This window comes from Grampus griseus (genome assembly GCF_964374135.1).
Source record: "Grampus griseus genome assembly, chromosome: 17".
Lineage (NCBI taxonomy): Eukaryota > Metazoa > Chordata > Mammalia > Artiodactyla > Delphinidae > Grampus > Grampus griseus.
Genome location: NC_139011.1, coordinates 33,820,230 through 33,834,811, shown reverse-complemented (window position 1 = coordinate 33,834,811; position 14,582 = coordinate 33,820,230). Strand labels below are relative to the sequence as shown.

The 14,582-nt window shown below is 43.0% G+C and overlaps 1 pseudogene across 1 annotated transcript; it reads left to right on the top strand.

Moving 5' to 3' along the window:
- Window positions 1-7,101: 7,101 nt before the first annotated feature.
- Window positions 7,102-7,901, top strand: LOC309835223 (large ribosomal subunit protein eL8-like; annotated as a pseudogene). The gene has a single exon. The product of its transcript is annotated as a large ribosomal subunit protein eL8-like (transcript).
- Window positions 7,902-14,582: the final 6,681 nt, after the last annotated feature.

Genomic DNA, 14,582 nt, shown 5'->3' with positions numbered 1-14,582 from the left:
CCATGAACTGATAAGGCATGTGTGGAATTGCTAAAAAACAAAACCAAAACAAAAAAAACTTGAATGCAATAATTTTGAACATTCAATAAATTAATGCATTAATAGAAGTACAGGTTAGAAGGGAAGTAGTGGTTTGGTTTACTGTTTTGGTCAGAAACCAACCAACAGGAAAAGTTAACATTTTGGGGGGAAATTTTTATTGTTGTAAAGTTCTAGGTAGCACATTGTACAGGAGAATGAAAACGAGATAGTTTGGAGGAGGATAGCCATAAAGGTGAGGAGATCTAGAAACAACATATTATTAGGAGTGATAAAAATATTAGAGATAAATTGGGGAGAAAGAAACAGGGAAAATGAAAAAGAGGTAAAAGCAAAAGCTATGAGTTTTTATACACCAAGTGCCAGGCACTAATGCTAAAGCCCCTTATATTATTATTTAATTCTTCAGTAAGCTTGTCAGGTAGGTCTTACTATGCCCATTTTACAAATGAAAAAACAGAAGTACAGTGAGGTTATGTAACTTGCTCAAGGTCACCCAGCTAAAAAAGAAAAGGTCCAGATTCATGTCCAAAGATGTCTAATGCCCAAGACCCAGCTTCAAGCCCCTCAACTATATTGCCTCTTTGGACTCGTCTATAGACTATGTCAAGCTCTGCAAGTGGACAAGAGAAACTACAATGTCAGTCCAGACAGCAGAGCTAGGACCAGTGGGTTTCCTTGGCTAGATGTGCTATCTCATTCCTCCCCTTGAGTTTCCACAAGGTTTGGTTTGTGCCTTCCTATAGCCCCTTTAATTTCTTGTCTTATGTTATTGTAATTATTGTCTGAACTTTGTGAAAAGTTCACGAAGCTTCTTTATGGCAAGGATTTTATTCTTATTTTTTTAATCTGATGGAACACTCAGCACAGTGCCTTGCATGTAGACCTCTGATTACTTCCTAACAGCATAGTAACTGGCAGTGTCCTAGGATGTCTTGTGGAGCAGAAAGCTATCAATATGTTGTCACTGGACTCACTCAGAGATACAGAAGGGATTTCTGCCCTGGGAGGATGTTGCAGAAGAGGGACCTCTTAGACACTTTCCTTACTTAGTCACAAAGTAAAGGTGAAACATATTCATTACTACTCATTAAATATTATTTTTTAAAAACCAGCAAAATTTAAAATTATTTTAACTTTAAATGTGATGATTGCATATTAACATGTGAAGTTCTATTTCTTTATAATGCATTATTTACTCATACTAAAATTAGGATGCATTTTATCTGTGATTAGCTATTATTGATTCCTCCTCCTCCCCAAGGAAATCAATAGCCTACAGTAGGAAAAAAAAAAAGGAAAAAGAAAAAGCAAGAAAAGAAAATGCCTCTAATTTGAGAGAACTGAATAGTGCTTGTTTGTTTGTTTGTTTGTTTTAATTTTAAATGGTAGTCATAAAAATGGAGATAAGCTATCCAAGAAAAACTGGGGTGTTTTATGTTTACTTGTGTGCCTAATTACCAAGAAAAGAGTGTTTGCTTTTCAAAGAAAGTGAAGAAATAGAAAATGAGGGACACTATAATAGTATAACATTAAGAATGCTTTAAAAGAAAAAAGTCTCAGTCATTGTTCTTTGTACACAAAAACAATGGTGCTTAACAACATATTTGATTCCTAAGTCAAATTTCCAGCTGCCAGCAGCAGCCCTTGAGTGGGAGATGATTTAACACAGAGGGTCTGTGTTGTGGCATGCCTCTTACTTCCCAGGCACCGTACCCACTGGCAGCAGAGTTACATGACCATCAAGCACTGGGATCCAACATTTGGTTGCTAATACCACAGTAAAATGATGAACCAAACCTTTTAGTTGTTAGAGAACAATGGTCAGAAAATCAAAATCAATATTCTTCCAAATGTGATGAGCTGGCATTACTCAGGGCCTCCTGTCACTTCTTGTTATGCCTTCTGGTTGCTTAGATTTGGGGGAGTTAGATTAGACTGGGCCAAAGCCTGAGTGATCAGACAGCCCCAAAGAGTAATTCAGACTTACAGGGGAGAAATGGGACTACCCATTCTACAGTGATAGCCCTAGTCATGAGGAGAGAAGCCCTTAGAGAAGCTCCTTAATGTTCTGTCATTTATTTATTTATTCATTTATTTATTTTTTGCGGTACGCGGGCCTCTCACTGTTGTGGCCTCTCCCATTGCGGAGCACAGGCTCCGGACGCGCAGGCTCAGCGGCCATGGCTCATGGGCCCAGCCGCTCCGTGGCATGTGGGATCCTCCCGGACCGGGGCATGAACTCGTGTCCCCTGCATTGGCAGGCGGACTCTCAACCACTGCGCCACCAGGGAAGCCCTGTTCTGTCATTTTTGACACTTTGGGAAACTGCCAAACCAGCTTACTTGAAGTTCAGCCATACTCATAATCCTACGCATCCTGAGTACTGAATGTATGGGTGAGGAAAGCAAGAAGGTACTAGAATGTGTGTCAACTATGGGGGCCTACAAAGCTCACAGAATTAGTAAAATCAACAATGAAAAATAAAACTAGAATTTCAGCTTTATCGTACTAGAGTAATAGCACTGAAAATGGGAGAATAGCCTTTGTGTTTTTCCTAAGTACATTCTAAATTGTAATCTTAAATTTCTGAATTATTTCATGCAAGTTTTTAGTTGATCAGTGTGCTCATAAAATATTTTTAGAAAACAGATGAAACTTAGGAGTGCTAATTTAGTAAAATGGGTTTCAAGATCTTGTAGATTGTGTTAAACTATTAGGATTTCTAAAGATATATTTGAAACCAAATGATAAAATCCTGTGAATCGCTCAATGTTTCACATTTTGATAAGATTGGAGACTTCTCAAATTAGGAAATATTTTCTTCATGCCTGCCATATTTCCACTCAACTTTAAAATCAGTTCCTAAGAACTCCACAGTCCAAATTATAATCGTTGGATAAACTTTTAACTTGGCCATCTTGTCTCCTGATAAACTCCTGTTTATCCGTTAAGAATCAGTGCAAGCGGGACTTCCCTGGTGGTCCAGTGGTTAAGAATCTGCCTTCCAATGCAGGGGACTCGGGTTCCATCCCTGGTCAGGGAACTAAGATCCCACGTGCCACAGGGCTACTGAGCCCACGCACCGCAACTACAGAGCCCACCCGCTCTGGAGCCCAGCACCGAAAGGAAAGATCCCACGTGAGGCAATTAAGACCAACACAGCCAAAAAAAAAAAAAAAAAAAAAGAATCAGTGCAAGCATAATTTCCCTCTAGGTAAAATTGCCTTCTTTGTGCCCCACCTGTGCCTGTGCCCACCTCAGTGGATTCAATATTTATTAAATTGCCAATTTAAGTGAACTAGCTACAAAAGTAATGAGTATGAGTGTCTAAGAATATAACTGTTAGATATTATGGCAGGCAGTTGCTAAAATGGCCTCCAATAATCCTGCCCCCTAGTATTCACACCCTTATGTAACCCTTTCCCCTTGACTTGTTTCTAATGAATAGAATTTGGCAAAAGTGATGAGATGTTACCTCTGAGATTTGGTTGTATGAGACCGGGCCCTCTCTCATTCACTCACTTTCAGAGAGAAGACAGCTGCCGTGTTCTAAGTGCCCTTATGGAGAAGCTTACATGGTTAGATACCAATGTCTCCAGCCAACAGCCAGGGAGCGGAGGCTGCTTCCAAGCTCACTCAAAGCTTGGAAGCAGATTCCCCAACCACACCCCACCCCGACTCTGGAAAGCCTTGATATGACTGCAGTCTGAGACCCAGAGAAGGTCAATAAATTGTCAAGTTCCTATAGCTAACAAATAGCAAAGCCAAAATTCCTGTCTCTTTTCTGCCTCTTGATTCAATTCTCTGCTGTCTCCTCCTATGGCTTTTCTCCTCTTCTCACTGTTTCCTCTCCCTTGGATAATTCATCCATTCCTACAGTTATTTGACAAGACGATTCCTATGACTCCAAAATGGATATCACTAGTTTTGATCTGTCGTTAAAGTACAGCTCTGAATGGCCAACTGCCTCTAGGACATCTCTTCTAGGATGTTCTGTGTTATCTCAAATTCAAGATTTCTTTATCTATATAACATGATACTTAGTTGTTCCACATGGTTAGATGCAAAGTCTCACTTAGCTGTAAGATTCAAATGAATCTAGGTCCCAAACTAAATTCATCACTGTCCACTCCTTCCCCCTAAACTGATCCTTCTCTTTCAGGTCTCCCCTGCCCATGCTTGATATAACTCTCAGCCAGGTTCAAATTTTTGAAAAATTTTAATCCCTTCTTTTCTTTATCTCTCCCACATATAAACCGAGTTCTGTTTGTTTTTATTTTGAAATTATCATTTTTTCTCCTCCCTAGTCCAATCCTATACCACATCATGTTTGGATAGTTGCAAAATCTGTGGCAAGCCCAATTTTTCCTGCCCCAATCCACTTAGCATGGATGTTTCTCATACTAATCTTCCTTAAATGCTGTTTTCATGTCCTTCCACTGGTAAAAACCCATAATGAAGCTTTGTTACTTACAAATCATATCTTTTTTTAAAAATCTTTATTGGAGTATACTTGCTTTACAGTGGTGTGTTAGTTTCTGCTTTATAACAAAGTGAATCAGCTATACATATACATACATCCCCATATCCCCTCCCTCTTGTGTCTCCCTCCCACCCTCCCTACCCCACCCCTCTAGGTGGTCCAAAGTAGACTGCCTATTTCCTCTTCATTTGTTTGGTCTGGTACGTTTTTATCTTGCTCCTTCATCTGCTGTGTGTTTCTCTGTCTTCTCATTTTCCTTAACTTACTGTGTTTGGGGTCTCCTTTTTGCAGGCTGCAGGTTCGTAGTTCCCGTTGTTTTTGGTGTCTGCCCCCAGTGGCTAAAGCTGATTCAGTGGGTTGTGTAGGCTTCCTGGTGGAGGGCACTGGTGCCTGTGTTCTGGAGGATGAGGCTGGATCTTGTCTTTCTAGTGGGCAGTACCGTGCCCAGTGGTGTGTTTTGGGCTGTCTGTGACCTTATTATGATTTTAGGCAGCCTCTCTGCTAATGGGTGGGGTTGTGTTCCTGTCTTGATAGTTGTTTGGTATAGGGTGTCCAGCACTGTAGCTTGCTGGTTGTTGAGTGGAGCTGGGTCTTAGCGCTGAGATGGAGATCTATGGGAGAGCTTTCGCCATTTGATATTACGTGGAGCCGGGAGGTCTCTGGTGGACCAATGTCCTGCACTCGGCTCTCCCACCTCAGAGGCACAGCCCTGACACCCGGCCGGAGCACCAAGACCCTGTCAGCCACACGGCTGCTAGTGTTGGAGGGTCTCCTGCAGAGGCGGGGGGTGGCTGTGGCTCACTGTGGGGACAAGGACACTGGCAGCAGAAGTTCTGGGAAGTACTCCTTGGCGTGAAGCCTCCCAGAGTCCGCCCACAAATCATGTCTTGACTCCTCTGGTGGCTTATAAGGCTCTTCAGACCCCAGCCCCACCCTTGGGAGCCAGCCTTCTAAACCCCCATACAAACCTTCAGCTTCGGTTTGTCTGGTTTGCTCGTGGGCCCTCGAGCTATCCATGATTGTCTCTGCCTCAGGGACTTTGTACAGTTGTTTTATTGTCTACCCAAATTCTACTGTCCGAAGTCCCAGCTGAAGTCCAGTATCCTGTTTGAATCCCAGGAGGCCTGTCCCACTGTTACTAAACTTGACATCACAGGTCTTTCTGGGCCTTTAAGGCCACTGTGACTCACTGAACTACCCTATTCCCATTCCATATAAGTGCCAAAATGTGAATGCCTCTGGTCATCCATCTTCTCCTGTACACTGGTCCCCAAACTGCCCTGTGCCTTCCCACACGCATTCCCCAGCTGCCCCTTTCCTTCTCACACTTTTCTGTTTTCTCTGGAACCCTCATTTCATGGTGAACAAATCCTTCCACATCCCCAGTCTGTCTCCCATTCCTTGCCTTAACTGAAACCTGGCTATCGTCTTGAATTGAGGGATGTTTACTCTCACAAGCCTCACATACTTCAGGGTTGGAAGGCAGGATTGGCCATTTCCCAGCTCCACAATATTACTGCCAGACCATTACTCTGAAAATAAATAGGAGATAAAGTCAGCTGGCCTGCCCACGCCCTATCCATGCCTGTATCATCTGACACCTTGCTGCCACTCCCACGACGATTAAAAAAAAAGGCACTTAGGTCATTGTCCTCCTTTCCTAAAGTAAAGTTCCTGTATTATAGCTTTAAAACAACTTTCATTATTCTTTCTCCTTAAAAAGATACTATAGTAATAAAATTCCCCTATAATCTCAGCTATCCCCACCCCACTCCAGTGATGGCCACCATCCCTAACTGGACATGTATCCTTCTGAAGTTGCAGTCTTGAATCTCCTTGTGAAGTCAGTATCTTTGGAGATAAGGTTTGGGTCACCTTAGCCATTTTTACTGCTCAACTCCAGGGGCCCTCACCTGCCCTAAACTATTCAGTATTGGGGTCTTCAATCCCAACATTCCTCCCTCTGATCGCAACCTCCTTTACCTTCCAGCAGCCTCATGCCATCCCCGTACCTGCTCTTCAGGTAAAATTGCCCAATTTTTTTTTTAAAATCAAGCTGAAATTAACAAAAAGTATAATTAACCATTTTAAAGTATAAATTCTGTGACATTTAGTGCATTCAAAATGCTGTGTAAATACTACCCAATCTGCAGATTCAAACGTGATTGCTATCAAAATCTCAATGGCTTTTTTTTGCAGAAATAGAAAAACCCATCCTAAAATTCAAATGGAATCTCAAGAGAACAGCCAAAACAACCTTGAAAAAGAACAAAATCGGAAGACTCACACTTCTTAATTTCAAAACTTACTACAAAGGTGTAATAATCAAAACAATATGGTACTGTCATAGGACAGACATATAGACCAATGGAAGCTAATAGAGAGCCCAGAAATAAACCCTGAATATACGGTCAAATGCTTTTTAACAAAGGTGCTAAGACCATTCAATGAGGAAAAGACAGTCTTTTTAACAAACAGTGCTGGGAAAACTGTATATCCACATGCAAAAGAATGAAGTTGGACCTTACTTTACGTCATATACAAAAATCAGCTCAAGTTCTCTCTGCCAGCCGTTCAAGATGCCGAAGGGAAAGAAGGCCCAGGGGAAGAAGGTGGCCCCGGCCCCTGCTGCCGTGAAGAAGCAGCAGGCCAAGAAGGTGATCAATCTCCTGTTTGAAAAAAGGCCCAAGAATTTTGGCATTGGACAGGACATCCAGCCCAAAAGGGACCTCACCCACTTCGTCAAACGGCCCCGCCATATCCAGCTGCAGTGGCAAATCCTCTATAAGCAGCTGAAAGTGCCTCCTGCTTTTAACCAATTCACCCAGGCCTTGGACCGCCAAACAGCTACTCACCTGCTTAAGCTGGCCCACAAGTACAGACCAGAGATGAAGCAAGAGAAGAAGCAGAGGTTGCTGGCCTGAGCTGAGAAGAAAGCTGAGGGCAAAGGGGGTGTCCCCACCAAGAGGCCACCTGTCCTTCAAGCAGGGGTTAATACTGTCCCCACCTTGGTGGAGAACAAGAAGGCTCAGCTGGTGGTGATTGTACATGACATGGATCCCATTGAGCTGGTGGTCTTCCTGCCTGCCCTGTGCTGTAAGATGGGGGATCCCTACTGCATCATCAAGGGGATGGCCAGGCTGGGACATGTGGTCCACAGGAAGACCTGCACCACCATTGCCTTCACACAAGTCAACTCGGAAGACAAAGGGGCTCTGGCTAAGCTAGCGGAAGCCATCAGGACTGATTACGATGATGATATGACAACCTCTGCCTTCACTGGGGAAGCAACATCCTTGGTCCAAAATCAGGGGCTCACATTGCCAAGCTGGAAAAGGCAAAGGCCAAGGAGCTGCCTACCAAACTGGCCAGGTGAGTGTACACTATTGAGTTTTCTGTACATAAAAGTAATAAAAATTCTTTGGCCAAAAATAAACCTAAACAAAGAAAAATTAGCTCAAATGGGAATTCCCCAGAGGTCCAGTGGTTAGGACACAGTGCTTTCACTGCGGGGTCCCAGGTTCAACCCCTGGTCAGGGAACTAAGATCCTGCAAGCCACGTGGCGCAGCCAAATAAAATAAAATGAAATAAAATAGTATGTATGAGCTATGCATTATATGCACACACACAGAAACTGTAAACTTCGTGAGATGTGGAGCTGTATCTTGCCCCAGACATTTTTTCCCACAGGTCTGGTACACCGCAGTCTTGTCCCAAAGGAAGTTTCAATATATATTTTGAATTAAATGAATGAAGGAGAGAGAAAGAATACTCTGTTTAATTCTTCCATTACCACCAGCATTATTCTTCTAAAATTCAGAGGCAATCAGGCCATTTTTGGCTCCGAATTCTTGCATGACTTCCCTCCCAGTGCCTCCGGAGTCGAGTGTGGGCTCGTTACCTGGCAGGCAACCTCCCTCCCTCTGCTCTCTGCATCCTCTCCACCTCATCCTCACCACGGTACAATGGAGGGAATGGCTTTGGCCTTTGTGCACTTGGTAAAATAGGGGCAATAGATACCACCTCAAGGATTGCTGAAACGATTAAATGAGGTGACATCTGAAAATGTCCAGCATATACTTGAGACCAGTCAATTCGTGCTGGTTTCTTTTTCTCCCTCCTGCACCCTGCTCTTCAGCCACATTGTAGTTTTTGCTGTCTCAGAGCACACACATAGTTTCCCTTCTCCAAGTTTTTGCTTATCCTTTTCCCACTGCTTCACATATGTCCTCCTGGTCACTCTATAAAAATTTAATGAACACTTCAAGACATATCTCAAAGTGCATTTACTCAGTGAAAGTTTTCTGACTCCCCCAGGAGATTTAAAATTGTCTGGGGGCTTCCCTGGTGGCACAGTGGTTAAGAGTCTGCCTGCCAATGCAGGCGATATCGGTTCAAGCCCTGGTCCGGGAGGATCTCACATGCCGCGGAGCAACTAAGCCTGTGCGCCACAACTACTGAGCCTGTGTGCCACAACTACTGAAGCCCGCGTGCCTGGAGCCCATGCTCTGCAACAAGAGAAGCCACGGCAATGAGAAGCTGGCGCACCTCAATGAAGAGTGGCCCCTGCTCGCCGCAAGTAGAGAAAGACCATGCACAGCAACGAAGACCCAACGCAGCCAGTAAATAAATAAATAAAATAAATTTATGTATTAAAAAAAAAAGCTGTCTGGGAGGAAGAAAAGCTTACCTCTACCCTTCTAGGTTCTTCTGGCTGGTCTAAGAATGAAATTGTTGTAAGACTGATGAACAGGAGAAAATCAAATTTTAATCTGTGCATATGGAAACCCTACATACATGAGAGGTTCAGAGACAGAAAGATAAAATGAGGCATATATGCCATCCTGAGCTAAGGAATGGGATCGGGGCCTGGAATTTCCAAGGACAGGAAGGCAATTTCAGAATGATAAGAAGAGCAGATGGCTGGGAATTAGATGTTTACTCTGCCATATAGATGGCGCTGCTTAGGTAAAATTTATTTCTGGTAATAACTTTTTCTGGGAAAAATCCCCAATTTTAATTCTTCCAGGTAGTTAAGGGAGGGGCAGTAGTTTCTCTTGAGCCTACAGGGTCTCCATTGCCTTTAACACAAAATAATCCACATGCCAAATTAGCACACCTTAGGGAGGCCTGTTCTTAACCCTTATAATCCTTTATAAAGCTTTCATGTAATTTTGTAAGTTTCTTAAAAGTTTTCTTTTTTAAAAAAATTTATTCATTTATTTATTTATTTTTGGCTGCATCGGGTCTGCGTTGCTGAGCGCAGGCTTTCTCTAGTTGCAGCGAGCGGGGGCTACTCTTTGTTGCGGTGCGCAGGCTTCTCGTTGCAGTGGCTTCTCTTGTTGCCGAGCACGGGCTCTAGGCATGCAGGCTTCAGTAGTTGTGGAGTGTGGTCTCAGTAGTTGTGGCTCGTGGGCTCTAGAGCTCAGGCTCAGTAGCTGTGGCTCACGGGTTTAGTTGCTCCACGGCATGTGGGATCTTCCCGGACCAGGGCTCGAAGCCCTGTCCCCTGCATTGGCAGGCAGATTCTTAACCACTGCGCCAGCAGGGAAGCCCCAGTTTCTTAAAAGTTTTCTAAGAAACTTTCATAGAATTGTCTTGTATTATAATTATTTGTGGACATATCTTATGGGCATATATGTCTTATCTTCAGAGCCCAACACAATATTTATTAAATTGAATTGATTTTTTTTTTTTTTTTGGCCGTGCTTCAAGGCTTGTGGGATATTAGTTCCCTGACCAGGGATTGAGCCCTGAGCCCTCAGCAGTGGAAGCATGGAGTCCTAACCACTGGACTGCCAGGGAGTTCCCTTGAATTGAATTTTTTTGACCAGGAAATTTGGGGCTTAGATTTCATAAATGAAATACATCATAAAGGCTTTCCAAGTACAGTCTCCCTATAAATAGCTTCTCTCTTTATGTGATAACATCCAGCCTGGCAATTTAGCACCCTTGCCAGCCACAGCTCTCTGGAAGATATAGCTACACAAGACAGTGTAAGATAATGTGACTTCTAGGGATGGGCGGTGGAGGTGATGGGGGTGGGGAAACGCACAGCTGATTGGACCAGGGGTGAGCACACACCTGACCCAGCAAGAACCAATCATTTGCTCAGAAACGACCTGAGTGGCCCAGGTTTTCTCAGAAGGGCCAGGCTATTCCTTCCTTTCTGAAGGACTTCAGTGTGTGTAGTCAATTGAGGGTGGGTCCTGGAGCTTACCAGCCATGGTGTAAGTCCAGGAGGAACGGCCAAGCTGTGCCTCTGGCAGGGTGAAGGAGCAGAGAAAGGAAGGCAAAATGGAGGAAAGGCGGAAGCTGGCGCAGAAGCAGAGACAGAGAGACACAGGGAAGAGTCACCCTGCTCCTGAGGGCTCCCCAGTTCTCTGGCCAATTTGAATGGAGCCCAGCAACACTTCGTTTTCTGTCCTTGGATCCTGTGAGATCTCTGTGTACTCTCAGTAAGTACCCCGTTTTACCTCAGTTGGACTGATGTTTCTTACAGTCACGCACATCCTGGCTACAAAAAGGAAACTGTTTTTGTTTGTTTGTTTTTTGCGGTACGCGGGCCCCACACCACTGCGGCCTCTCCTGCCGCGGGGCACAGGCTCCGGACGCACAGGCCCAGCGGCTACGGCCCACGGGCCCAGCCGCTCCGCGGCACGCGGGACCCTCCCGGACCGGGGCACGAACCCGCGTGCCCCGCATCGGCAGGCAGACTCTCAACCACTGCGCCACCAGGGAAGCCCGGAAACTCTTTTGCTGAATCAACTCCAGCATGTAATGTGTCCAGTCACCTGAATTTATACCTCATCTTTGTCCCTCCTTTACTAGCTAATGATGACTTTCAGCAAAATTTTTGCTCACTCCATGTCTCGTTTCTTTAATAGGTAAAACACAATAATTTCATATCATGTTTTACCACTTACCAATTACTTTCCATACATTATCTCACATGAATTTTTTTTAAAGTTCTTAGAATATGGCAAAGAAATTTTATTCATATTTTACAGACTTCCCAAGATCTCTGTATACTCAGGTCACCATCAGCCTACCTCAGAGAATGTAAATATTTTTTTAAAAGGATAATAAACTGTAGCTTGAATGAATGAATGAATGCACTCTAAATGAATGAATACACTCTAAGATCTCTTCCATGAGAATTTTTGTTGAAAAACTTTCAAGTCGTTAGAGGTAACAGTGACTTCATATTCTATTTATATAAGTCCTGTTTCAAAATATATTGATACTGAGTTCAATAGTAGGACCACTAGATTGAAGACCTCCAGTTATGATAAAATGCTATATTTCTAAAAATATGCATAATATTCCTGCCTGAAGTTTAATTTCAAGGCTACAGGCTCAAGACCTTACCTAGACCTGTGAGCAATACCTGGTACTTTCCCACTTTAAAAATATGCTATCTTGGGTCACAAAGAACTTTCAGTACTAGCATGATGCCACACAGTCCTGTGTCCCAGAACTTGCTCATGGTGTCCCCAAGGCCACTGACACAACCTGACCAGGTCCCACCACAGGCAACTTTCTTCGTCTCCTTCCTACTTGCCAGGGCTGCCTGACAGGCTGATTCTGCTCAGAGCTCGCAGCCCACACATGGCTTAGGGGGAGGCCGATCGTGCTGCTCCCCAGAGCTGCCCTGCACTGTTCCACGCAGGGTCCTGCTGAGTCACCACCTTCTCCTCCCAGCTGCCACCATCAGACCACATGGCTTCTTTCTCATTTCAGCCCGAAAGAGAAGAGTACCTTATGCAAACTAGGCGCGAGCACAAAAACGCAACCCCCTTCCTCCCTCACACCAAAAAGCACGTCCTTATATGATGTAGGGATTAACCAACACAGCGTGTTATAATTGCACCCACCTGAAAAAGAGACGGAAGGAGAAACCAGGTTTGGGGCTGGTTCACTGCTGAAAGAGCTGACCCTCAGTTGGACCTGTTCAATACCGCTCCAAGAGAAGCACCAAGTGTGTGTGTTGGAAGAGATCATAACTTTCATCTCTTTTGCTATAATGCTGATAGCTCCCATTATAGTCATATGTAATAATGTTAGTAACATTGACATCATATGCTATGTTAATTCCTGTATGTACATTCTGTACATAATAGAATGCATGTAAAGCCTTTAACATAGTGCCTGTCACAAATAAGTGTTCAATGAATGACAGATACAGAAGTAGTGGTAGTATATTATGTTATTATATTGCATAATATATTATTATTGCAGTACTAGTAGTAGTATCTTACTTATCCCACCCCCAAATCTTTGCTGAGCTTTTGCTTATCCATCAGTCATCCCTTCAGGAAACATCTACTGAGCATGTTCTACATACGGAGCACTGTATTAGGCCCTGGGGGCACAGAAGGATAGGCCCATGCTCTTTCAGGCATGGGTTCCAATCTAGCTTAACCACTATCTTTCTGGGTGGTGTTGGGCATGCTCCTTAAGCTTTCTGAGATTAAGTTTATTCAACTGTTAAATGAGTACAATAATTTCTATGTCATAGGATTCTTGATGGGATTAGAAGCACATGCAAAGGGCTTAGCCCAGCACATTACTCATACAAGGAGAAGCACTTAATATAATCTTAGGATCATTTAATATGGAATTTTTATATGTCACTCTTAAAAAAGAATCCTGGGATTTCCCTGGTGGTCCAGTGGTTAAGACTCTGTGCTCCCAAGGCAAGGGGCCTGGGTTCAATCCCTGGTCAGGGAACTAGATCCCGCATGCCACAACTAAAAAGATCCTGCATACCACAGCTAAGACCCGGCGCAGCCAAATACATAAATAAATATATATATATAAATTTTAAAAAAAGAACCCTAGGAGAGAATTCCTTTTCAAGGTCACGCAGGGATCACTAGTAGAACCTGGGACTCAAACCCTAGTCTACCTGCAGGCCACATAATGAGCCAATGCGATTCTGATTTTGAAATCAGGATTTTCTCTTAGACACCCTGGTATATCTAGATTCCACATGTCTCCTGGACACATGAAGCATCGATATACATGGAAAGGAGATTTTTAAAAATAGAGGAATCTAACTCAAGCATAAATTCAAATTTTTTAGAAATCTTCAGACACCTGATATGACATGAAGTTAAATACAACGGCATCCCTGTTCTGTGATTTTTCTGATGAAAAAGGAAGAAATGTGAAGCTGTACAGCCAAACAAACCTCAAAAACCCTCCGGAAAAGAAATTTTTCTCTTTGTTGATTACCATACGGACCTAACGGTTTTGGAAACTTTGAACAGAATCGGTTTGCAAGGAGGCAGCCCTTGCTCCTACCCCTTCCCCCCTACACACTAACTGTAGCTTATATTCTGAGAACTTTAAAGTCTTCAAATCTGAATGATTTGCAGGCCCAGTGAAAACTAAAATCAAAACTAATTTGGGGAAAAACAGTAATTTTCTGACCTCTTTGCACTCACTCTTCAGAGCATTTTTTATGCTTGTTTATTTTGGTAATGTCCCTTGGTTATGTGTTTTTCTTGCTTCGGTTTCATATAAGAAATGTTCCATTTCTTATATGTGTATTCATTTTCTGGATTTATTCCCCAGAATTTTAAGTAAAAGATAGCTTAGAGCAGTGTTTCTCAAACACTTTTTCTCTTCAATCCATAGTAAGAAATATATTTTACATTTTAACCCAAATACACATGTATTTACAAATATCTAAAAGTTTCATGAACTAATATCCATACCATGAGGTATGCACTATGATTTTTTTATTCTATTCTATCTTGTGTATAAAAAATTGAATTACAGGTCCAGGAGGAGTGGGGGAGAGATGAATAGGCGGAGCACAGGACATTTCTAGGGCAGCAAGGATATTCTGTATGATATGGTAATGATGGACACATGACAGTATGCATCTGTCAAAACCCATAGAGTATCACGAACAGCGAACCCTAACAGAAACAATGGACTTTAGTTAATAATCATGTATCAATATCAGCTCATCAATTAAAAATGTCCCTTCTGTGCAATTTTTGTGTTAACCTAAAACTGCTCTAAAAAATGAAATCTATTAAA